The sequence below is a fragment of the Pipra filicauda genome, unplaced genomic scaffold (genome assembly GCF_003945595.2).
Source record: "Pipra filicauda isolate LSUMZ 115617 unplaced genomic scaffold, ASM394559v2 scaffold108_size2327098_pilon, whole genome shotgun sequence".
NCBI lineage: Eukaryota > Metazoa > Chordata > Aves > Passeriformes > Pipridae > Pipra > Pipra filicauda.
The window spans coordinates 1,132,774-1,156,964 of NW_024103529.1; the positions used below are offsets into that span (position 1 = coordinate 1,132,774).

Genomic DNA, 24,191 nt, shown 5'->3' on the forward strand with positions numbered 1-24,191 from the left:
TCATATGTCTTTTTGAAATGGTTCACTTACCTCCCAAAGCTAGTAGCCCACAGGTTAAAAAATAAGATCAATTAATCAATTAGACATTGCTCTGTTAAGTGTCGGGGTTGACAGCAGGTCTGTCAGCAGCCTGGCACTTATCGACGAAGCGATTGACATTGACCAGATTACAGTATACCCCTGAAAGGAAAAGAACACACAGCATGCAGAGGTATGTGGGCAACTTTCAGACAGGAAGAAGATGGAAGACAGAAATGGACTTCCTGTACTTTCTGCAAATCAGGATGACTTGACAAAACCTGTGTTTACTATTTTGCAACTAATCCTGGTGTGTGTATACATAAAAGTACCAACAGCAGGTTGACATGTGGATGGCCTGATGGCCTGATTTATGTGTACCAATAGCAGGATGACGTGTATAGCCTGATGTATGTTTACATGAAAGGCATCAATAGAAAGCTGACATATGTGATGTGTGAAAAGTATAAATGTTTGCAACCTGTTACAGTAAAGTGATTACAGCCTTCTTGTAATCCTGTCCCTGCTTTGAAAGAAGATTCTATGTCTCTCTACCCATCCCGACTTTAACAGCGACACTTAACTGTTTCTCATCATTTACATATCCTTATCGATGTATGCATATAGGTATATTGTTAGTACGAATACAGATATACTACAGATAGATGAAACTGCTTTGTAACCAGAGTTAGCTCTAGTCCAAATTCACTGCTGTCTGTTGTGTTTCCTACAGAGATATCAGTGGCCATTTGGATCAGATGCTGTATGTGCATGGTCAGTATTCTGTGATACAGTCAAACTAATTGAACCAAACTCAATCCCTGTGTAAATTCACTCGATGGGATAGACAGTCAGAGCACATAGAATTGCACTTGTTTGGTCTCATGACTGGAAAATTTCAGGGCCAGATCTACATCTGGTATTAATTGGTAGCTCATTGCTTGTGTTTGTTTTTTTTTTTAATGCCACTGTACCTGTTTTCTGTGCTATAATGAAACCAGTATATGTTCTAAACCTTAGAAATGTGTGTGTTACTTTTCCACCAATAAAAGTATTTTTAAGAGAGGGCTGTACCAACATTATTTTAAACTGTATTACATACACCAGGAAAATGACCTTTTAATCCAGTTTATCAGAGGTGGAAAATGAAACATATTGTGTTTGCCACACACAGCCCCACAGTGTCTTCCTAGGATTACTAAAATGGCATCAAGTGTCACATCTGACCCAACCTCTCCACAGTCTTGAAGACAAAGTATATGACTACCATTGTCCAGCAAGATATCATTTCCCAGATCCAGGTTTGGCATTCAGGCCACCTTAATAGCTACAGCTTAGCATAGCTACAAAAGGAATCACCTTTTACTTCACCACATATTCCTGAAACAAATCTCAGAAGGCAGATGAAGAACAGATGCAAACCATCAGAAAAGGAGCCCTCCCTTTATTGCAATAAGGAAACAAAGACATCACAGCTACCCTTACAGCTTGCGTATTTATTGAACAAATCCTACTAAAATAGCTAAAATACATTGGGTACTTATAGTGCATTATTAAAGATCACATTGTTACAAAAGCCTGCATTTTCAGCAGTACACAACAACTATACATAAATGCCACGACTGCTGAATATTACTTCTTGCTCTATATACAGCACAACAGACGTATCTAATCTACTGGAAAATAAAAGGTATAAGGAAAGGGATACAGAAGGTGGGGAAGGGAAAGAAATCTAGGAAGTGCAGTGCATGCATTGGTATTTAACAGTCAGAAGCTAAGACAGTTCAGAACAAGGCCTGCCCTGTAAAAGGAAGAGCTAAAAGACAGAATTATATAAAAAATTAAGGTGGGCTTTCAGACTGTGTCTAACACAACAACACTCCATGAGTAGATGGTACTGCTTAGTTTTGTGGTTTGTGTTATTTTGTATTGATAGTAGTCTGGGAGCAAGAACAAAAATGTAAAGTCCACATGTTGACAGGACTGTGGAAATGTACCCTTCCCCTTTAGGACTTCTCCTCCCAGAAATTTGCTGTATTTTTCTTACTATATCCCCTATTTTTTGGATTTGAAGAGGACATTAAAACTTGTCCCTTCTTTTTAAAAGGCTTGTAAGAAAAAAAGACAAAAATCAAGAGACTTTGAGAAGTTGGTGGAAAATTATTGCTCGTCTTTCTCCATAAGGTGGACAGGAGTCAGAAAGGAGATTTTATGTAAATTACAGTTTTGTGATTGCTCCCACTGTAACTGCATGTTTGTGAGTGGACACTGATAGGGAATCAGTTCCTCACTTGTATGCTATAAGTAGTTACTCACCTACAGCACTGAATAAGAAAGCCACACTGAAGACACAAGTAAACAAGTCAGTCCAGTCTAAAGAACAACATTCAGAAAAACAAAGTACCAACACCTTCTCAGAACATGGAAATAAAAAATAACTCCATCAGAGCTACCTTGCCAAGGAGCATATTTAAAGTCCAAAATAGCACCATTCATCAGTGTCTCAAATCCCGTGGCAGCATCACGATCACTTACCACAAGGAAACCATGAGTTTCATACTACTTCTATACATCAAAAGAGTACATGGATAAAATATAGAGATATACAGACAATCAATGAAAATAAACTACTAGGCTTGTTACATCTAAATGAAAAAAGGGGGACTCTCAGCCTCTGCAAGAAGCAGTTCAGGTTGGTGGAAATGGAGAGAGCTGTTAACCAGTTTCATGTGAGCTGTGGAGTTTGAGTAGTGGAAGACATTGTTGTGGTAGAACCAGGCCTGAGGGCCCACCTGTAATGTTTGTAAACATGGATTCACAGTGTGAAATTCTGAGAGCTTTCGCTTGAGTTAGAATGTTAAAAACTAGTTTTTATGGTACACATTTGTCCACTGTTATTCTCTAAAGCAAGGCTCAGAGTCCCATAGTTTCTTCTTACACTTGATGATTTACACAAAAACAATCCCCAAGATATGACACCATGACCTCATCAAACCCATACACCATATGTAATACGAATGGAGAAATAATGTTTAATAAGAGTAGAGGTAATTGATTTTGGTGAAGTGGCATCCATAGCCATTTGCTGGAACCAGGCACTCCCCTTTCACCTCACTTTTCTTGCGATTCACTTCCTTCGAGATGGGGAGATTCCCCTGTGGAGATGAAAAACTGGTATTAGCTGTGCTTCACAGAAGTCTGTTTGGTGGAGTCCCCCCTTCTCCTACCCTAAGGTTTACATAATTCCCCAGCTTTAGTTGAGAATTAAACATCTACCAAGCATGACTGAATCACCTATAAATACTGATGTTATGGAGAGCAAAGGATTGCTTGAAAACCAGGCAATTCTTGCACCATCTGAGAAAAACATGTCACTTGAGGATGAATGAGTGTGTCCTAGCAGCCAAAATGCAAGGGTTGAGCCAGGAACCACCCTCCACTGCTGAACTGGAGAATCTGGACATCTATTGCAGCTTGGGAGGCCTCAGCAATCCAAGAAAAGTCACTGGGAAAGAAGCTGTGGAGCAACAACCCCTTCTTGCAGGTCATCCTTACAATACTCCTTGGAATTACTTTTGCCCAACCAAGCCATTTCTATGCCCTTAATAACAGCTGAGGCAGCTTAGGTCTAAACCTGCACCAGCAGGTGCTGTGTGTGCAGGAGTTCTGGCACACAGCTGTGGCTGAAAATGAGCAATTATCCGTTCCGCACATGTGAAGCACAGAAGGCAGACACAGGGTCTCAATGCCATAATGTAAAACTCAGAGCCATGAATCGACAGATGGCAGGCACCAAGCTCCTTTGGAAATATGGCTCAATACCAACCAGTGTAACCAAAACTTTAATGTTAATGGTATTATCTACCAATATATTCATTTGTTTGCTTGTTTTTTTTGAGCTCCAAGTTCCCTTTTATGGATCCACTTGATCTCCAACTTGACCTCCAACCTAAAAACGCATCTTATTTATGAAAGACCATCTTAAGTGAACTTTTTACAGCTTAGACCTCTTATCTTTAAAAACCTTACTACTTAAGCAGCTAACATATACTAATAAGTCACCTCCCTATATTAATCCATTGAAAAGAGCACACTAAGGACCCTGCAGTGTGTTTCGTGTTCTGGACAAGTAAGAAGATGATGGGCCATATAAGCCAGCTGCCTCAGACAGACCTTGTTTAACAATACATATTAATTGTGAATATTCAGTCAAGCATTTAAATATATATTTCAATTTAAGCCTTAGAATGAAGCCTAAAGGCCAAGCATGTGCCTAAAGTACTTTGCTGATGTTATGCCACTATGGGTTCTGAAACAAAAAGAATTTGTTTAACTAGTAATATATTGTAAGTATGGAAAAATAAATTGGTGGGTTTTGTGTTTAAGAGATTAGAATTGTAAAGGTGTTTTATTGCTCATATGGCTTTGGACATGTCTGTGACATAAGCAGAATGCTTCTCTTTGTTAAAGAAATTGTTTTCTTCAGGTTCCATTTTTTCTGATCTGAGAGTTGTAAATTTATGAATTTTTTTGAACCCATGGCAGTTCCACAACTACCAGTAAAGTGCAATTTTCAGCAATTTTCCTTTCCTGGCTCTTCAAAGTCAGAATTTTTGCTGGGATGTCCATACTTGCTACATTTATTGTGCTGGGAATTAAGTCACCCCATGGCTCTCCCACTGCCTTTATCACAGTTTACAGGATAAATTCTGCATTTAGGTAGAAGAAATCCTCATGGAGTTCTGCACTGCACACGGTCAGGAGCAGTTTTCAGGTTGAACACAGAGCAAAATCCCTTGCTCTCGGTGACCTCTTCCTTTGGGGCATCCAGAAATGGAGAAAAAGAGCAGACTTTGTATTGCATATGTCAGTACATATGGAGAAGGACTCTGATAGCCAGGGAAAGTAGTAGGAGTAGAAATATACTTTTGCTGGAACCAAACTGGGGACTTTATAAGAATTTCAAAATGAGAAAATACCATTTAAATTTTAGTGACTGCACAAACATGTTTTCTCACAGGACTCTTCCATCCTCGTGATAATATTTTTACTTTTTTTTTAAATAAATTTGCTACTTATGCATCACTTACAGGATGTGAGAAGAAAACTAGAAACTTACAGATGCAAACAGGCGCACAGACCAAAGGTCCGGGCAAATTTCCAAAAGCATTGTGTTGGGCAGTTCCTTTTCAGCTGTAAAAACAATCTCAGTCCTGAAATTTTGCCATATAATCATGAGATAAGAAGTCCCATATGACTCTCTTAGGTCTAGAAATAAATTGTCTTTAAGAACTGTATCCTTTTACCTTTGTTGGTTGCATGAAAATAATAATTTTTAAAAAACACATCAACACTTTTATTTCAAATAATAGTTTTAAAAAATCTATTAATTTTACTTTATTCTTTTAGCAGTTGAGGTCTTTTGACATTGAGTAGGTAAAACTGTTCAGCTGAAGGACTGAAAACTTTGTGCAGTTTTCTTCAACAATTTATCCTAATTAATTTTATAGAACAAATGAAAAAAAATTTCTAAAGACATACAGATTCTGTCAAAGTTGATACTCTACTGGAAGCTGGATTGTGTGCAACTAATATTCAAGTTACTTTTGAAGGTCAGTTGTGAATTAAAATTTGGAGCTGGTTCTAAAAGCTGGTCCCTGTATAAGCACATGTCAAATATCTTTTGAAGAATTATATAAGGGGTAGAAAAAAACCACACTGTATTAAAAAGCAAGAATCCAATGATTATAAGGGGAAAAAGTATATAATACCTTTTGAATAGTTGAGAAACTCTTATCTGTTTACATAAACTTTTATTTTAATCTATGTACAGCACAAAACTGCAGCTATTCAGAAATCCTATATAATGCAGCATTGCTACTAACTATGCTGCACATAATTCACAGCTTCATTACTGTGTTTCAGGAGTAACTTTAATGATGAATGAGAACTTAGTAAAGCTGCTAATTTGAAATTTTGAATAAAACCCATCTAGTTAGCACACAGCTGATTCACAAAGTTAGCAAATTCACTTGATGCAAGTATGACCATATACAGCAAATACTCTGGCATTGCTATCAGCCTATTCAGCTGAACTTTTGGAATACTGTGGCTGTTAAGAGTGGCAGTACTGCCATATATGTTAGTTTGAAGACTGGCATGCTGGCACATGAGTCTGAAAATAGCAGACTGCAAATAGTCTAGCAATAAATTTTAGAATTTCCTTTACAGAGAAAAAGTACAGAAAGTACAGTGTTATCCAGATGCAATAACAGCAGAGTTCTGTTAACAGGGAGCTGAAGTCTAGCTAATAACTTAAACTTAATCAAAACAATTTTCCATGTGCTCTCTTCAGTTTACCACGTGATCTCTTCTTTACTTACTTGCTTCTTTTTTTTTCCCACCCCACAGATCTTGAGTCAGTAATGAAAGGGAATATGAAAATAAAACATGTACATTCTGTGGTTCTGAGTAACTGCTATACTTTTGCTATGCAGATTTCATATCATATCCAGTTTCACATTTATGAAGCCAGCAATGGTAACAGAATAAAAGCTTATGAATCCTGTCAGATCTAAAGATGTGACAAGTCACATCTTCTGCCTGTATGTTGGGGTACTCCTTGTCAAACTCAGATGAAACCTGCCATGCTTTGTATGCTTGTTACTTAACAGGTAAAGCACAAGCAAAAAACTTAACAAAAGATAAACAACACCACATGGTTCTTCCTCCTGCATTGTCACTGACATTTTCATCTGCATTGCTAAGAGAGAATTGCAAAAATTAAGCATTCAAAACTCAGATGTCAAGCCTGTAAAATCATGAGACAGGCTCAAGAAATATGAGCTCTTGAAAATTATGTTTTCCTTCTGGTGTGTAGCCAGCACAAGTCCATGTTTTCTGTAAGCCTGAAGGCTAAAAACATAATTTTAAAATGAAAGCTGAAATCTTCAGTTAACTGCCTGGAACAAGGAGCCAAGGCTTTAAGAAAAACAGAGTAACATAAGACTCATGATGAAATCATGAGAGCTGGCTACTTTCTCAAAGCAGTCATAAAATGAAATCCATTGAAGTTGCAATTTAATTTTTTTTCAGAAAACTTTCATCTTAGGAAACTGTTTGTTATATGAAAGAAATTACATAAATAACTTTACCTTTGGAAATCCCCCATCCCCTCCACTGGTTGGAAAGATTTTCTGGCTTACCCAAGTCATTGACCTTGGTTGATAAACCTGTAGTGACATAAATATATACAAGATCTTACTAACAAAGAGACATTCATTAAACGCAGTAAAGTTGTGTTCATATGACAGATCACACTACTAAAACCAAGTTTAATGTTAGTTGAGCTTGGCCCAGAGACCTAGCCATGTTTAACGCTTAGTACATATTTTTTGTAACCACAACAACATCTGTCCCTAGAGCATTACAACTCTACTGTTTATGACAATCTGCATTCAAAAGGCTGTTTGGAAAAAAAAAAAGTGTACAGGATGCAATGTTTTAAATATCTTTAAAACTTCTGTATAAGAGGATGTCCATACTTTTAAACTTACTGAGGATATTGTGAGACAACATGCCCATTCTCTTCTTCCAGAAGTCGCTGGTAAAAGGCTATTTAATGAAGTTCATTACCTTTGCTGATGACTGCAGCAGACAAGAGCAACACACCTTTGATAATCCTTTCACAATGAACTGTGAACTAGAACTTTCTAAGATCATTGAAGAAGCTATAATTCTATGTTAGCACCCTGGATTTTGCATGTTAAAAAAAAATCCAACAAATTATAAGATACATACAATAAAATAGCTGGGAGCAGGATTCAATGTCTATAGAAAAATTTTCCTATGGACAGTGGGTAAGATCCAAAGCTGTCTACTGACTACAGTGGGAGATAAGAGTGAATAAATGCTAAGCTAATGCACCTCAACTTCAGGATGAAGATCAAAACATCCTTCATCTTGGTCTCATGAAACACTGAAGTGGTGAACTACAAGTTACATACAATACTGAAGATCTTGAATTTATTTTCCTCCCGGTTCTTTCTCGTGGGCCTTTGGCATTTGGTGAATTGAACTCTTTCTGCACAATATCTGGATGTCTAACTGTCAATATTTTGAGCTGACTATTAAAAATTACACCATTCAAATTTGTTTGCACTTTAGGAATCAAAACTTGTATTGTCACTTAAATAACTGGTGGACCAGTTTTACTCACCTGCTTACTGCTGTACATATAATGAAACAAGAGGAATGATTTTATATCTGTGGAGATGTAAATTCACTATAAGTTGGCACAACTGGACTAGTTGTAGCTTAGAAAAATAATCAGAAGATTATTTAAATCATCTTTCCAACAGAACGTGCTGAATTCTACTGCTGAAAACAGAGATGGGCACAGAGCCCAAGGCAATACCTGCTTTCAGACATTCTCCCATGATTTTCTGCAGTACAAACCACAGTGCTTTCTCCCAGTTAAAGCAACAGATTTGATTTCATACCCTAGTTTTCAAGCCAGTTAAGCTCTCTGGGTATGTCTGACATAAAATAATTAATACATAGGACAGGGCACTCTGTGAATTCATCAGTTAATGTTCCCACTGAATATTTGAAACACTTGCATAAAAGACACCAAGTAACCTCTGAGTTCTCTAGTAGCTATTTATAACGGCTGATTACCCATTCTGCAAATATGTCTTGGTTTTATTGTGTAGTGGTATTTTTTGTGCAAAAACTCATGGTGGGAAGTAGCAATAGGAGTTCAGCTCTACCACAGGACATGCATGTTCAAACCAGCAAAATATACAAAAATGTATATAGGAGGACAGAATAAGCGTCAGAATACAGTATTAGTCATTATGATGGATATGACCTTTTCTATTTTCCATGGAGCCTGAGATATACTTAGATTAGTCCATAGGCCATGTTAACCCTTTTAATAATTTAGTAGGAATAGAATGAGCACTTGAAGTCAAATGACAAAATAAAAATCCTCAACCTAAACTAATAAAACTTAGAGGAACTGCAGTTTAAGGGTGGGAATGGGACAGGAGGGAAAAGCTGTAAATTGTAAGATAAACTCACAATTATGCTCCAGGGTTAAAAAAACCAAGCACCAAAACCAAACACCACAAACAAAATACCCTACACAATCCCCTGGTTACCTCTCACAGAAATTTTTTGTAAAGAAAAAAAAACATAATGTCCCATTTTCTTAATATTTCTTCAAAACAATTACTGTGGCCCATACTGGTAGATAATAATCACATGGATATATTCCGCATGCAGTAATTGTTCTGCTATGAGTGTACCAAAGTTGTGAATGGACAGCCAAAGAACTTTAAGTATCTGACTTGGGAGCAATGCTGAAAGAGAATCATGGTTTGGATCCTGACTTAGTGGAGGAAGATTCTGGAATGAAAAAAAAAATGCTGGTATAGAAAAGTCTACTTAAAACTTACTACAATCCGCCAGGAAAAAGAAAATGAAATAAAAACCAAACCATGAGGTCTTGCTGTGCTAGATGCTTTATAAATGCAGAAACTACTTAGATGTTCAAATATACTGAAAACTGGGGTGTTAGAAAAACACAGCAAGAACATTTAGTTAATTACAGCAGCTCAAAACAACTGATAATAATGTTGCAAGATGAGCTATAGGGAGAGGAGAAAGTGCAAAGCAATGTTCCATTACAGAGTAGGATGTAAGGGTTACAATATTCCAGCTGTTAGCATAAAGCAAACACTTCTAAATAAATGTTTCCATTGATACACACCAAATTGTCATTTCTTAGTACTTCCTGTGTGATTATTATGCAACTTCAGGCTTGGCTTAAAAAACCAAAACTGTCATGATTCAGAACAGAATTACTGAGCTTTAGGAGGGACTGAAAACTGAAGTTACTGCAAGTCTACGCAATGTATAAGAGTCACACTGTGACTCATATTGATGGCCTCAGTATTTGATAATCATTAATTAAAAAGTTAAGCTAGTAAACTTCATCCATAAATTATCAGAGTGGATCATCCCTAAATGTCTGACTAACAGTGTTACCCTGCTGGGATCCTGCCTTCCTGGCAGAACATGTGATATGCAAAACCATTCGCTCACAGTTGGAGAAGTTGAGGGAAAAACCCCACTGATCTGGGAAGAGCTGTTTGAGACTGTTCTACAGCAGCATGCAATTCTGCCTGGAACATTGAGGCCAACTTGAAATTGCGAATGATCTATTAAGATTATATTTTCAATTCTGTGGCCTCCAGTCTCTTGAAAGGATATAAATTATAAAATTTAGTGTTAAAGAAAAAGCAAAAGGGGAGCAAAATAAATGCTCAGTCTATTTATGAGCTCTTACAGCATCCAGGCTCCAGAACTACTTACTGATACTTTTTCTTTCAGAAACAGAAGGATCTCCAGAGTCATCTTTTCTCTTTTACCCAACAGATTGAGAAACTCTTGCTATTGCAAAGACTCTGTTTTACCAACATTTCAAAAATTCAATTCCTGTTCTTCCATGTTAAATATGTCCTATTAAAGAGCAACAGTAGGGGAGCACAGTCTTTTGCCCAGCTTTAAAACAGACACACAAAATAATTTAACATAGCTGGACTAAATATACTGTATCAGTCACATAAAAGTGCTGAAATTAATTTCTTGGTACTCACTCTTCATTCCTAGTCAGTAAGAGCGTCTTTCAAACATTCACATAGATTCATCAAGAGGGGAAAAAAAACAGATTTACAGCATGCTAAACTTAGTAAAAAGAGCATTCTCCTAATAACATTCCCGAAGTTTTTATAGTTATGAAACAATTAAGAAAGCCACTGGAATTACTTTTTCTATATTTCCCACTCATCCCCCCTGGTGGACCACAGCAGAATTCCTGTTCTCAAGTCTCATTCAAGGCTTGCAGTGGTATTGAACTGCAGACAAAGTTTCTTAACTAAAAGTTTATTAAAGACCAACTGCTCTGAGCAGATCAGCAACCAGCTTTTGCGAAGTTTCAGATAACTTCTTTGTCATATAAACCAATTTTTGGGGGCAGGGGGAGGGGGAAAATGAAAACAAAAAGGAAATTATGACAAGTAAACTAGAAATTCATAATTCCAAATAAAAGGTAATCTCTAGTAGTTCTGCAGTAGCTTGTAGGAAAAAAAAAAAAAAAAAAAAAAAAAAACACCCAAAAAAACCCAAACCTATAAGGAAAGGATTTCCTGTATGGATTAGCAGTCTAACAGCAGACACAGAAGGAACAGGGGACTAAAACAAGAGGCATGTGTGGAAAAGAAGGAAAGAAAGAGGTGTGCTCTTTCTATCTGCAGCACTAAAATGACACTTGTGCAGCTGTGAGAACTGTTGCCCTGTGTCTGTAGTGCCTAATCCGGAACAGAGAGAGGCCATCCTCTTTTACACAGTTCTCCTAAGGATGGGTTGCATAGCCAGAAAGGAATGCTACTCCTCCTTTCTGTACCTGTATTTCTTTCAAGTAGTTAATGGATTTTTGCACCACCATTGCTCTGTGTTGCAATGACACAAATCAATGAAATTGAGCTAGTCAAGGAACATTTGTAAATTATTTCCTTTGTGGCTGGTCTCAGTATCACTGAAAGTGTCCAGAAGATTTTCTTTCCAAATTAAGACACTATGTAATTTCTTTTTTGAAAAATTGTAACATAGTTGCCTGTGAAGTTTAAGCAGTTATAACTTTGCCTTTTTTTAAAAAAAAGTTTCTTTTTTACCAGCTGGTTAGAGCTGTAAATCTACTTTCCCCAGCACATCCTACCATGAAGTTCTCAATTCCCACAAATGCCTCCCACTGCAGTAAAAAGTTCTCTTTGTAACCAAGGTCCCACAATCACAATCTAAATGCATAAACAGACAATCTTACTGCATCATGGCTTGAACACCAAATCAATAGTTTTGTTAATGAAAACCTCACTAATTAATTTTAAACAAAACTGAAAGGAATTCTTTTGCTAGAATCAATGCCTTGCTTCTAGTGCTCCCATCTTCAGTAGTTTATTTTTAACACTGCTAGGAGAACATTATGAAAGCATATAATATAAATGTCCACATGTTCCAAACCTAGCACACAAGATTTAATACCTACAGCTGAATGGTTGCTGCTTCTTGAGAGTTTAGTTGGGTGGCAGTGAGCTCCTAGATACTTTTTATTATCTGAACTTTCTGCAGAGGGTAATGATAAGATCACATCAAGAGTGCTCATCATTACTCCTTGTTTCAAAGAGTCCTTGAAGTTTTGATGAACCTTTGCTGTATTGAAGAAGCTGCACACACGATCAAATGGGATAATGCTATTGTGATAAGCTGACTGAAAAAGGCTCAGTGAGGAAGCTTTCCCTGTTGAAACATCAAAAACCACAACCTGCCCAAGTTAAAATGCAAGTTAAATACCTTAGTTTAATTAGTTAGAAATGCTGTGGTTTAACAGGTGTGAGGATTGTCAATTTTGCGAACTTGTTAGCTTTTTTGACTGGCTCTGCACCAAAAGTGTGAACCTGTGGTAGACGTGCAGTGGCAGTTACCCCAAATAATCTGATTTCATGTTTTCAATACACTGGCAGAGCAGCAAGTTTTTCTGTCATCCCTGTTTTCCAAATCAGCGTCATGAACATTAAAAAATCAATGGGTGAAAAAAAAAAATTAATTTACAAGTATTTCAGTTGGTTAATTCCAGAGTAAAGAAAGTTATATAAATGGTTTGAGAGAACTGATGAAGAATTATATGATGATTCTCCATCTGGATGGGATTGTTCCAAGTGTCCCACCTTTTTGGTGAGACTTTACCTGTCATTACAGTGATAATTAATACTTGGCATCAGCAGAATGTGACAGGACAACTGTACACCTGAATTTGCCTTTGACTTCTCTGCATCAGCATCCTCTGATGTCTTTGCCTTTTCATGGGGAAAATATTAGTGCTACTTTTTATTCCTCCCCATTTGATGACTCAAACTCACAACCACATAGAGATGAAAAGACCTAAATGAGACAAGTATGCTTTTCCTTGCATCCCCCTCTCCACACTGCACATGAATTATAAAGTTTATTCATTAGGGGTTTTTTTGCAATCCTTGTTCATCACTTCTGCAATTTTTGTCAATTTCACAGAATAGAGTGTCATTTGCTTCTTCCCTACACAGCATAAGGAAGTGACCTTGAAGGTAGTTTTTCTAGATTTTAATGAAAAAACTTCTCATTTAAACCGGTCTTCATCTATCATTTATTTCATTGTTCTTAAGGTCTCTATTTTTCCATTTACACTGTAGTGTCCTACCTTGGGTCATCTGTATCATCTTCTTCGAAGAATTCACTCCTGTCCTCATCCATCTTATACAAGTTGCATCTTTTATATATGTACTTAGAGCATCCCATGACATAAAAAAGAAAATTGTCTGAGGGACTGTGCAAAATTTTCTAAATCATGCTTCTAAGACTAATGGGCTCTACTGCTGCAGAGTCCCTTGCTGCAGGAAAGGATGTTGGGTAGACAGTTTAGAACTCTGAACTTTGGTGTTCAGAGCAAGCACATTTTCCACATCTCTTACATGACCACTGGTCTGCAAAACTGGGTGAGTATGCTGTTGAGGAGGGGGACAACACAAGCTGATCAAGCTTGTGTGTAGAGTCAGCAGACTTCTGCCCAATTCTTTACCTGGTAAGAATCCTAAAATGAAATTTTAGCTGTCTTCTGGCATACATGATTGAATGAGATTAATTATAGAAAACACTTTCTAATTTTCCCTGGAGAGGAATCCATCCCACACTACCTGAACGTACTGCAATTTTTAGGCAGAGAGATCAATTTGCAATAGTCAGGATGAATCTGGCTTCTGTGCTACAAGTGCTGTCATTCTGCTTTTTTATTTCATTAATATACAAAAATCATTGCAAAGCACTGTTAATGTTTATCATGCATGCAAAGAATAAGAGAAAAAAATCAAATGTTATATTGTGAACACTGTCATAAATGCTCCTCTAAATTCTGACTGAATTGATGAATTTTAAAGATACTGATTACCAGAGTATTGCACTCCTTGGAAGAGAAAGAAATGCATTTATTTCAGAACAAAAATAATAAATAAATTTATACTATATGGAAAGTTCCATGAAGCAATAAAATGGCTGCAAATCACTTTATTCCTCCGGTAAATTTCAGTGCATGTACTCTGAGATCATAAAACATCACAGAAATTATAATAAGCAAATGAGAGCCCTCCAGAAAACTGAACTCAGAGCCCAGTACAACCCATCATATTTCATCTGTTTGCCTCTGTACTACAGTGGTCCTCTTTGTTGTTTCACTTAACATTCAACACACAGTAAAACAACAATAACAAACCTGAGAATTAAAACAATGTTCAAGTTCTCAGTCAATTGCATAGGAGTTTGTAATTTGCTCTTCAAGGGCAATAAGGTAGAGTTTAATTAGTAACTATTTGCATCTACACCTAATGGTGACTGCAGAACAAGATGCATGAGCAAGTCTCTTGCTATAAAATCAGGTGAACACACAGCATGGGAGCAAAATGCTGGACCAAAGGCTGCATAGTTAAATTTTTCAGTAGTTTTGTATTCAACATTGACAAATTACTTGAGCAACAGAGGAGGAAGAAAAAGAACATGGTCACAGGCCGAGCAAAAGGTTCATTTAGTCCAGTCTCCTCACTCCATTGAGTTTTAATCTTAATAGAAAGACCACAAAAAAGGCCATTAGGTAATCATGAAGAAAGAATAAGAACAGTCAGGCCAGAATAGTGCTTCTCCTGTGTGCCCTCTCAGACCTAGCCCTGTGGTTTTGGGGTACACAAAATGTATACACCAAGCAGACTCAGAAGTGTTTCCTTTTTTAATTTCCTATAAATTTTCTAAATTAATGGCCTGAATACTGTAGCTTACAGAAGACTCAATAGACTGTTTTGGACTGAAACTGCTTTTCTCACACATACCAGAAAGATAACCAGCAATCCAACAAGTGATGCTGTTCCCCAAGCAGTGGCAAGCTCACTGCCTCTGCCTCTGAGATGCCAGCCCCTTGACCAAGCAGCATGTTTCAGGCCAGCGTTAGGAGCCCCAGCAGTATTCTTGGAAATGGGAGACAGAATCACATTGTACAGCCAGTACTTACCTCATTAAAAGGGTTGTAATGACCACAGATGATTGTAACCAGTGCTTGAAAGCATTATGGCACATTTACCTGAAGTCTCCATATTATCAGCCTCTAGTACCATCTAATGGAACTAAGTGCTATTCCAGATACAAAACTACAAAGTGTATCGTGCGCACTGTAGGCTGAAAGTAACAAAATGTCTGTGGATTCTAGGACTCGTATAACAGAAACACACAGGGAAAGAACTTTTGCTGCCAAGTATTCTTTCTGGGGTTTTCCAAGTTGCCTTATATAATTACTTAGCTGAGAAATTAAGGGTAAGGACACAAACCAACATTTCCACAGGATTTTCTTTTGCCAGCAGGAATAGAGTTATGTAAACTCATATTCTTTTATGACAGAGATTTAGGTACAGTCATGTGAAAATGAAGAAGGAAAATTTGTTCCTCTCTAACCTGGCCTTTCTGACTAACTCTGTGGTGCCAATGTGTGCCTTCTAAACATCAGTGCTGGAAGAGTTCAGTTCTTTCTGACAATGTACATATTAAGCCAAGGCTTAAAACACACAAATTTCTTATTACTTTTTTCAACTTGGTCCCACATAAATATGCTAAGCTAGTACACAGACAATCAGATTAGTGTTAACAAAATTGATCCACAGACGCTTCTTCCTGTAGGATGAGCAAATCCTACTTATTCTGAGGGTGTGGGTGGTCTTGTGTGTTTTTGTTCTGTTTTGTTTTGTTTTTTCTTTTTTGTTTGTTTGGTTTTGGTTTTGTTGTTTTTCGGTTTGAGAGGTTTTTTTAATGCAGTATTTACAGAAGGAAACATCAGGAATCCTCCCAGCAACATGTACATAGGGATTCATTCAGTAATGCTGCTGTGAATTTGCCAGATCAGAAGTGCAAATTGAATTGCATGTAACACTCAAACAGTGACTCATACTATCATTCTACTTTAAACATTTGAAAATAACATTTTTGCATCTTTCTAGATCACACCCTTAACCAATGTGGTTTAATGAGGTGAAAAAATATTTGAAATAAAACCAAAATACAAATAGTTAAAATATTTTTTATTAAAATATCCTGTGATGGCCTTAGATCCCAAGTCTTAAAAATCAATGTCGTAACTGTAGTGTTACAAGGTATATATACTAGTTCTTATTTCTGATTTTCCAAGATTTCAGCCTTTGAGAAAAGAGTTAGTAAAGCTTTTTCCTGGATCTAGTATTATGCAAACCTCCCATTCCATGTGTCAACACAGTTCTGTTCAGATAAAGTACGCTGGGGCATAGTTATAAAATTTTAGCACCCAGTGTGTAAATGTTTGTGACTGAGTAGAAACATGTATATACAAGTTTTTTGTCTTTTAATGTACATATGAGCTGTACCACAGAACTATCCCTACTATCTATAGCTTTGGGCAAATATTACTTCTTTTTAAGCCCTTCTTTTCTACTCATAATCAACTAAAATTGTGTTTCCTGCTCAGTTGAACAGGTGACTTGATAGAAGTTTTGCAAAAATCATTTTGTATTTCTGCTTATAAATTTTGTAAGCTGGAAAGCTTTAATTCTCCTAAACTTTTCAAGAATCAAGTAACACTGAGCACACTGTACACAATGTATTCTTCATACACAATACATAAGCATAATAAAAAAGCACAATATACACATTCAGATGGCCAAAACTGCTAGCTTTCACCCCCAATCAAATTTTCTCAACCAAATTCTACCCATGTTACACATGAACAGAAGAGGGTCTGATACAGTTCTACAGGTCGTGTGTAGCTCTGAACTACCATAAAAGAGATTCCAGTTCCTGTGCCAGGTTTGGTAATAATCAACAAAGTATGAGTTTTTTGACACCAGACCAAGAGCTGCATTTGTCCAGTGTGTGCCGTGTGTGTCTAGAGACATAATGTCTCATTCTAGTATCTTGCTCTCTTTAATTTTTTTTCCTCAGAGCATATAAAAGGTTCCAAATAATGCCTCTGCCAGGCCGATTCTAGGCTCCATTCTCCACAGATAACCCTAGAGTTATGAAGAGCTGTTCTAACCAAGGTGGAATCATTTCACAGGCACAGAAATTTACGAAATGTAAAAGACATCTGCATGTAACTCCCTGGAAAAAAGGTTTATAATGACTAAACTGGGATGAAATCTTAAACATAGACTTTCTTTCATAAATATCTTCATCTAACTTAAATTTTATTATGAATTTCCCTGTAAACCCTCTACCCCCTTCTGAAAAAAAATAAATTAATGGAATTATGATTCTTTTCAACCAAATGCAGGTTGTCACTTCTTTCTCTCTGACTTAATGAAGAAGAGCTTTTCTCCCAACTGTTTTCACTCTGAAAGGTCACCATCCCATATTTCTCTTTTTTCCACAAGTAAAACTATAAAATGCAGAGAATGTAAACGACAGAATAACCTCAGAACAGATGCAGTTCAGGCAAGGATATACTACGGGAAGCATTCGGCCCAAATGACCTACTTCTGGGGCCTTTTTGCTTTGGGATGACACAGCTGTACTGCACAACACCTAGCCTGGAGATTCCAGATCATTGGTGACTAAGAAAAAAGTCATCTAATGGTAATCATCTAATGGTGGTAAGTCAGAATTAAATTAATGATCTGCTCTAGGTTATCTTTTGTTTATTTTCATGTGGGTCAAAATTAAATTATTAAGGATCTGTTGACTGATACGCATTTTTATTAGTATTGTCGGTTTAAATTCCTTAGCACCTGCAAGGCAAACCCTCAAAACTGAACCTGAAATCCAGAAGTGAACCACAATGTGAGATGAAAAAACCACACCCGAGTGCTTTAGAAGCAAACAGACTCCTTCGTTAAGTGATGGTATGATTTCTTTCTTTAAAAAAAATCATTTACCATTAATAAATAACCAAAAAACCCCACCACAAACAGTAACCTGTCCCTGGTTTTGCTAAGAGCCTTCTTTGAGGTCAGAGAAAACTGGAATTAAGACTTCCTTACTCTCTGAAAAGTTCCTTTATTTCAATGGTTGGATCACTCAGGGAAGAAAAAATTTTTAAAACTATTCTTTTTTCTTCTTTTTTAGTTAGAGTCTGTTTTTCCACTTTAAATAGCACTCAATTTTTAGTTTATATTTTATGTCATTCAGCACTTCCCATGAAGGTGGTGTACAGAAATTCTAGCATTTCAGATGGAAATAGCACTTAAACACCTCAGGATTTCACGCATTGCACATAAATATAAAAGACTCTCCCTTAAGGTAGACACTTATGGAAATACATGCACAGGTTAGAACAGATCCTCAAATGGCAGGTGTTCTTGTGTAGGATGGCTCAAAATGTCCATGAATTAATATTATAAGAAGGCGAGAAAGTACAGTCTTCTGCCTATTTCTCTTTAAATTCAAGATGTTGTTATTATACAGCTCCAAGAAAGATTGATTAATTAACCAGGTATGAGGAAATTCTAATTCCAAGTCTAGAAAAAGAAGCAGCATTGGAAACTAGTCTGTTAAATTATTTGCTTTTACTTGTAAACTGTTTAAGAACCATTTTTTGGAAAAAGAACATTAAGAAACAGTAAGACTGAAGTTAAACCAAGAATTCATTTGTTCTCACTTACCAAGTTCATTAGAGTCCTATACTCCCAATTTTAACTGTAAGCTTAACTAAATAATTAATGATCTTCCAGTTTAGCAAAGAAATAAGTAAGCCATTTCCCCCCATTTTTAGAGGTTTATCGCAGTCTGGTGACTCCAACAGCTGAATTTTCACTGACCAGTGAGAGTAGAACAGAGCCTTTGCATATGCTGTGATATCAAAAACAAAGTTAACACTTTTACCATTACATCTTTCAGCACAGAGAGTGTTGATATGTGAAGAAGAATATTTTCTGCAAATTAGTGTGGCTAGGGAGATATTTGCAATTAATACAAGAAAGATGCCAAAGACAAGTGTGTTCATTGCTGCAAGAAAACTATGTCAGTGGTCTGGTTTAGAATTACGTTCAGTGTTAGTGTGCCGGAAGTGAAGAAAAGGGAAAAAGAGGTGGTGGTAGGAGAAGAGATTCTGCCTAGTATCACATCTTAAGTAACCTTGCAATTTGGGGCAAAACCTAACCTTTCTTACATTTTAATTCTGATCACAAAAAGAAGTTGAACTAGGCCTTTTCTTGACAAATAAAAAACTTTTAGAAACAGCTAAATGAGATTTTTATTTATGTTACACTGCAAAACAAACAATAGGACTAGACAGGTGGGTAATGACATTTTATTTTTTGCATTTGGATAGCTCTAATTTGTATTTTATGTTCTAGTCCAGAGACTGGTTTAACAAAACTTATTTCATTGACTACTACAGGAACCTTGCTAGATTTATAGAACCATCTGCTGGTAAAAATCAGCAGCTATTTTACGCCTAACTAGATTTAAAATAATCTTTTGTTCCATAGATAGGCATATATTACGCATAGCAGCCTGCATAGCATCTAAAAATGTGGGCTGATTGTCACCTTGGTGTTGGTAGGAAAACAGTTGCCTTATCCAATATTCCATAGTTGTGTGAACAACATGTATTTTAACATGATTTCTATTCACAGTTTAAGTGAATAATTTCCCTTTTAATTCCCCACCCCCATCTATTCATTTATACACAGATGATCAAAGCACTTTGATGAAAGTAGGTTCCAGAATAGACTAAAACTCCAGAATTTGCAAGTTTATTTTTGCAGAGAGAAATTATATAAAACAAGGAGCCAAAAACAAAAGCAAAGCCTTTATAACGGAGTATGTATTTGCTTATTTTAATAATCCCCTCTCCCCCAAATCGAAACAACCCCAGAACCAGACATGATAATATTAATGCAAGAACCAGACAAGGATAATATTAATGCAATTAATTCAACCCAATCCTAATAAGAGTATGTCCCTGAGAACCTCACATTTTGGAAAATATTCTGTGTTAATGTACAGCCTATGCAATGATACTTCAAGCTCTTCTCCATACAAATTAACAGGTGTTTGGCCACCATATTATAACATAGCGCCCAAAACACATCACATTTATGTCAGGACATGTTTTGAGATATGCTCCAAGCAATAGTTGCACCTTCAATCAAGAATGCTACGATAACAAACCATCTAAACTAAATCTGCCTATTTTGAGCCCTTTTTCGGCAAAAAAAATATTATCTTTGTCCTGCTGATGCTGAGACAGTCCTTTGCAGAGAATACCATATTTAGATGTATAATGTTTCATCCTTAAAATTGGTTGTTTGTCAGCAGCAGTATCTCAGAGTTCAACATATGGGCTTTTATCACTAAAGACAAACACAATTAACACTGAAGGAAACGGGTTATTGTTCAATAAATACATTCCAACCAAGTGCCTGTAAGTTCACTCAGGTTTGAGGCCTAGCCATTTTTTCTGAAAGAGATCTGTGTCACAAAGAAATGTTACCCTTCTGAAAATATTACCAAATAAGAAAATTTAATTTGCCTCTTAAGTACTTCCCTGAAAGACTAACATTAAATATGTTTCATTTACTCAGTGCATTAAATATGTTTCATTTACTCAGACCTATTTATTTCTTTTTTGGAAGGAAGGTGTCAGAGTTGACATTATTGGATATTGTTTTGTCTGCATATATTGCTACATGTGTTATGATGTGTATTTTTCACAGTAACCTAAACATTTCTTGTTTCAATTAAATAAGCTTTACTGCACAAAGAAGGATTTCAGATTTTTATTCAAAGGTTGCAAGAAAATAAAAATCCAACATAAGGAGGTTTTTAGAGTACATCAGTTATTGTATGGCAAATCCCCATAGCCTCAAAAAGTATGTCTTATAAAAGTCATATTTATAAATGTGTATTGGGAACAGGGAAATAGTGTTTGTATTTATACAAAAAAAATTGATTCTGTGCTAAAGCAACTGATTCTTACCATTTTTAGATTCTGTTAAGTCTTGGGATTGCAGTTTCTCTCAAGTAGCACAAGGAGAACAATCTGAAAAATTAATTAAATTAATTTTAAAAAAAATAAAAATGGAAAAAAAAGTAACTCCAACAGTCACCATATTTAATAGGTATTTTTTTCCAGCCTAACAGTGAATGAACCAAGTATTAACTTCAGTAGTTAAGATTAAAGTCATGCAAATTATTCTAACCACATAAATAGTTATGTATCATGCGTTTCTGCACTTCAGTGGTCTGTAGGCTTAAATATAGGACAAAGGAATCCCTGGTACCTGGATTTGCAGAACTCTATGCTATTCTTAGCACTCAGTACATTTCTGAAGAGCAGTATTCCTAATGGCTAACACAGGCAAAAATCAGTCAAGAGGACAAAAAGCTGTCACTGTATGCTTACAGTAATTGCGGTCCATTGTTCCCAGGCATACTACAAAGTGTGGGTTTTTGCAATCAAGGAACAAGAATAACACAATGTAACGGCCCAGAGACTAGGTATTTTTGGAAATGGCACTGCATTATATAACCTCCAGTTTTCTCCCTCTCTCTCTGTTCCACAACCCCCCTCTATTTTAAACAGGGAGAGAAAAAAGAGTAGATCCTACCTCATTTACCTTAAATTATCACTCTCTTAATTGACTGAATTTGTAGCATACCTCCTTTATCAGTTGTCTCATAATGACAAAAAATTTAAGTCCTCTTCTACTGATTATATATTTCTTACCTTTAGCGTGTATGTATGAAATGTAATTAGGTATGAGTCATATGTGTACACAAACACACACATACATACTGGATTAAAAATTGCAAACTCTTATATCCATAAATGTACATAGAAACGTTTGAAAGAAAGCAGCACATCATTACATGTTCAGTAAAATATGGTTTGTTTTGGTTTTGTTTGGCTTTTTTTTTTTTTTCTCAGAAGAACCACCCAAAATTTAACTGCTGCAGATGCAAAAACACAGAAGGCTGTTGCAAGAATGACTGCTTTCTAAAAATAAACCCCAGCAGCCTGAGAGGAATCTAGTGTCAGGTCGGAGAAGAGGGAGATTCGTTTCACAAGGGAGAAGAAAGGAGATGATAAACCTATCCTAGAGCCTTGCATGCATGCTAACAAAGCCAAGTGCATTAGGTTCAAAAATACGTTTTGGTGTTTGCAGAGTGCAAAAGCAAGAAAAAAGGAAAACATTATAGAAAATCACTGCTCATCTCCCCTTGCATGTGTGCGGAAAAATCCACAGCCTAGAAATCCAGCCTTAAAGCACAAAGACAAAGAGTTAAAGACATATACTGCACGTTTTCTCATCTTCTTTTAAAAAGACTGTTTGGAAATGTGCATGGAGAGAGGAAAGCCAAGCTGCAGCAAAGTCCGGCTAAGGACAAAAAGAAATGAAAAGAAACAGAAAGACGCAGAGAGAGGAAGGGGGGAAGGGCAGGGGGGCAGGGAAAGAGAGAGGGGATTAATTTAAAAAAATAAAATTCTGTGGATTGGAATTGCATATACTTACAGACAAAAGCCCCCGGTCCCTGCTCACTTTCTGTCCTTTCTACATGATCTGAAACACAAATGTGGATTAAAAAAGGGCAGCATGCTACAGAAGGGAATTTATAGTTGGGGGAGTGGAGAGAGGGTAGGGGGTGTGGGTAAGAATGACTGCACCTCTTCCAAAGTGCAGCCTCGGAGAAAAAAACAAAAAAGGGGTGGGGGTGGCTGGGGGAAAGTCTCTCTCTCTCTCTCTCTCTCTCTCTCTCTCTCCCATTCCCTTTCCCTCTCCCTCTCTCTCGGGCTGGGTTTTGCTTGCCAGGGCTGGTTATACTGAACAATGAGCTAATTCTGATGGTAGCTGGCCAGCTGCCAGCTCCATTACCCCCCCCACACACACACCGCCTTACACATACACACTCCCCCTGCCCGCCCGCCCGCCCGCCTCCCCCCGCACGCTGCTGCAGCGCCAGACTGCTTAGTCTGCAATAATCCGCAGCCCCGCGGCCCGCCCTTTCCCGATGTCTGGGAGCCGCGGCCGCTCTGCGGGGTGTGAAGTCGAAGGAACCCCCGGGACAGCCGGTGACCTGCTGTCTCCAGGCCATCCCGCACCCCCAGGGCGACCCCGCCCTCCCCGAGCCATCCCGCACCCCTCAGGCCATCCCGCACCCCCTGGGCGGCGGCCAGGGCGGACGGGGAGCGGGGCCAGGGCGCTGCGCAGAGGCGCGGAGGGGCGGAGGGACGGAGGGGTGGGAGGGGGAAGGCAGGGAGCAGCCACGGACTGTAATAATAACCCTGCAGCGGCTGCAAAGGCCATCTGAGGAGAAAGGGGAGGGAGATGGAGGCAACCGCCCGCCTGCCGCTTCGCCTCGGCTGTGCCTGTCTGGGAGGGGAAAAGATGGTGGGCGGGGAGGATGGGGAGCGCCGTGGCACGGGCGGGGCAGTGCGGTACTGCTCCGGGAGCCCGGGGATGAGGGGCGGGGGGGCGCAGCCGGTGGCCGGAGCTGTCCTGGTCGTGCGGGGCTGTGCCGGGCACGAATGCGGGGACAGATGCGGGGACACCGCGGGGAGGGAGCGCAGGTTCGCCCCGCAGTGCTGGCGAGGGCACTCGAGGGGTTCTGCCGGGGCTGTCACGGAGTGGTGGCACGGGATTGGCAGCAGCGATGGCATACGTTGTGGGAATCATTCCCGCAAGCATGGGACGAGGGACGAAGGCAGCCGAGCGAAGGATATCGACGCGACACAAAAGACCCCACGAAGGCTCTCCCCACTGTAAAGGCACCTGAGAGACGGTGCGGTGTGGGCACAGCGTAATCAATCTCACCTCAAAATGCTATACGGCGATATATGGCTTAAAAGAATAGAGAAACACGTGTTGAGGTTCCCTGTTACCCTGCAGGTTATGAAGGCACCTTCCTCGGGGTTAATAATGCCCAGGGCAAGAGTGATTAAAATGGTATGAAATCATATGTGATGTGGGCTAATCGAAGATTAAACCTTGTCTATCAGGCCTGGGTTATAAGCAACTAACCTTGTTTTTCAAATCCACTTGTGTTTAAGTCCCCATGAAACTGCATTATTCTAT

The 24,191-nt window shown here is 38.1% G+C and overlaps 1 long non-coding RNA gene across 4 annotated transcripts; it reads right to left on the reverse strand.

The window, feature by feature from the left end:
- Positions 1-1,445: 1,445 nt before the first annotated feature.
- LOC113983465 lies at positions 1,446-23,318 on the reverse strand. 4 transcript variants are annotated; one of them, XR_005563335.1, is made up of 5 exons: positions 23,276-23,318; positions 22,632-22,679; positions 21,095-21,157; positions 7,173-7,250; positions 1,446-3,173 (listed from the first exon to the last, which is right to left on the reverse strand). It is a non-coding gene; the product is annotated as an uncharacterized LOC113983465 (long non-coding RNA). The 4 variants fall into 4 exon arrangements; XR_005563337.1 differs by lacking the exon at positions 23,276-23,318 and adding an exon at positions 23,257-23,275; XR_003539111.2 differs by lacking the exon at positions 23,276-23,318 and adding an exon at positions 22,784-22,892.
- Positions 23,319-24,191: the final 873 nt, after the last annotated feature.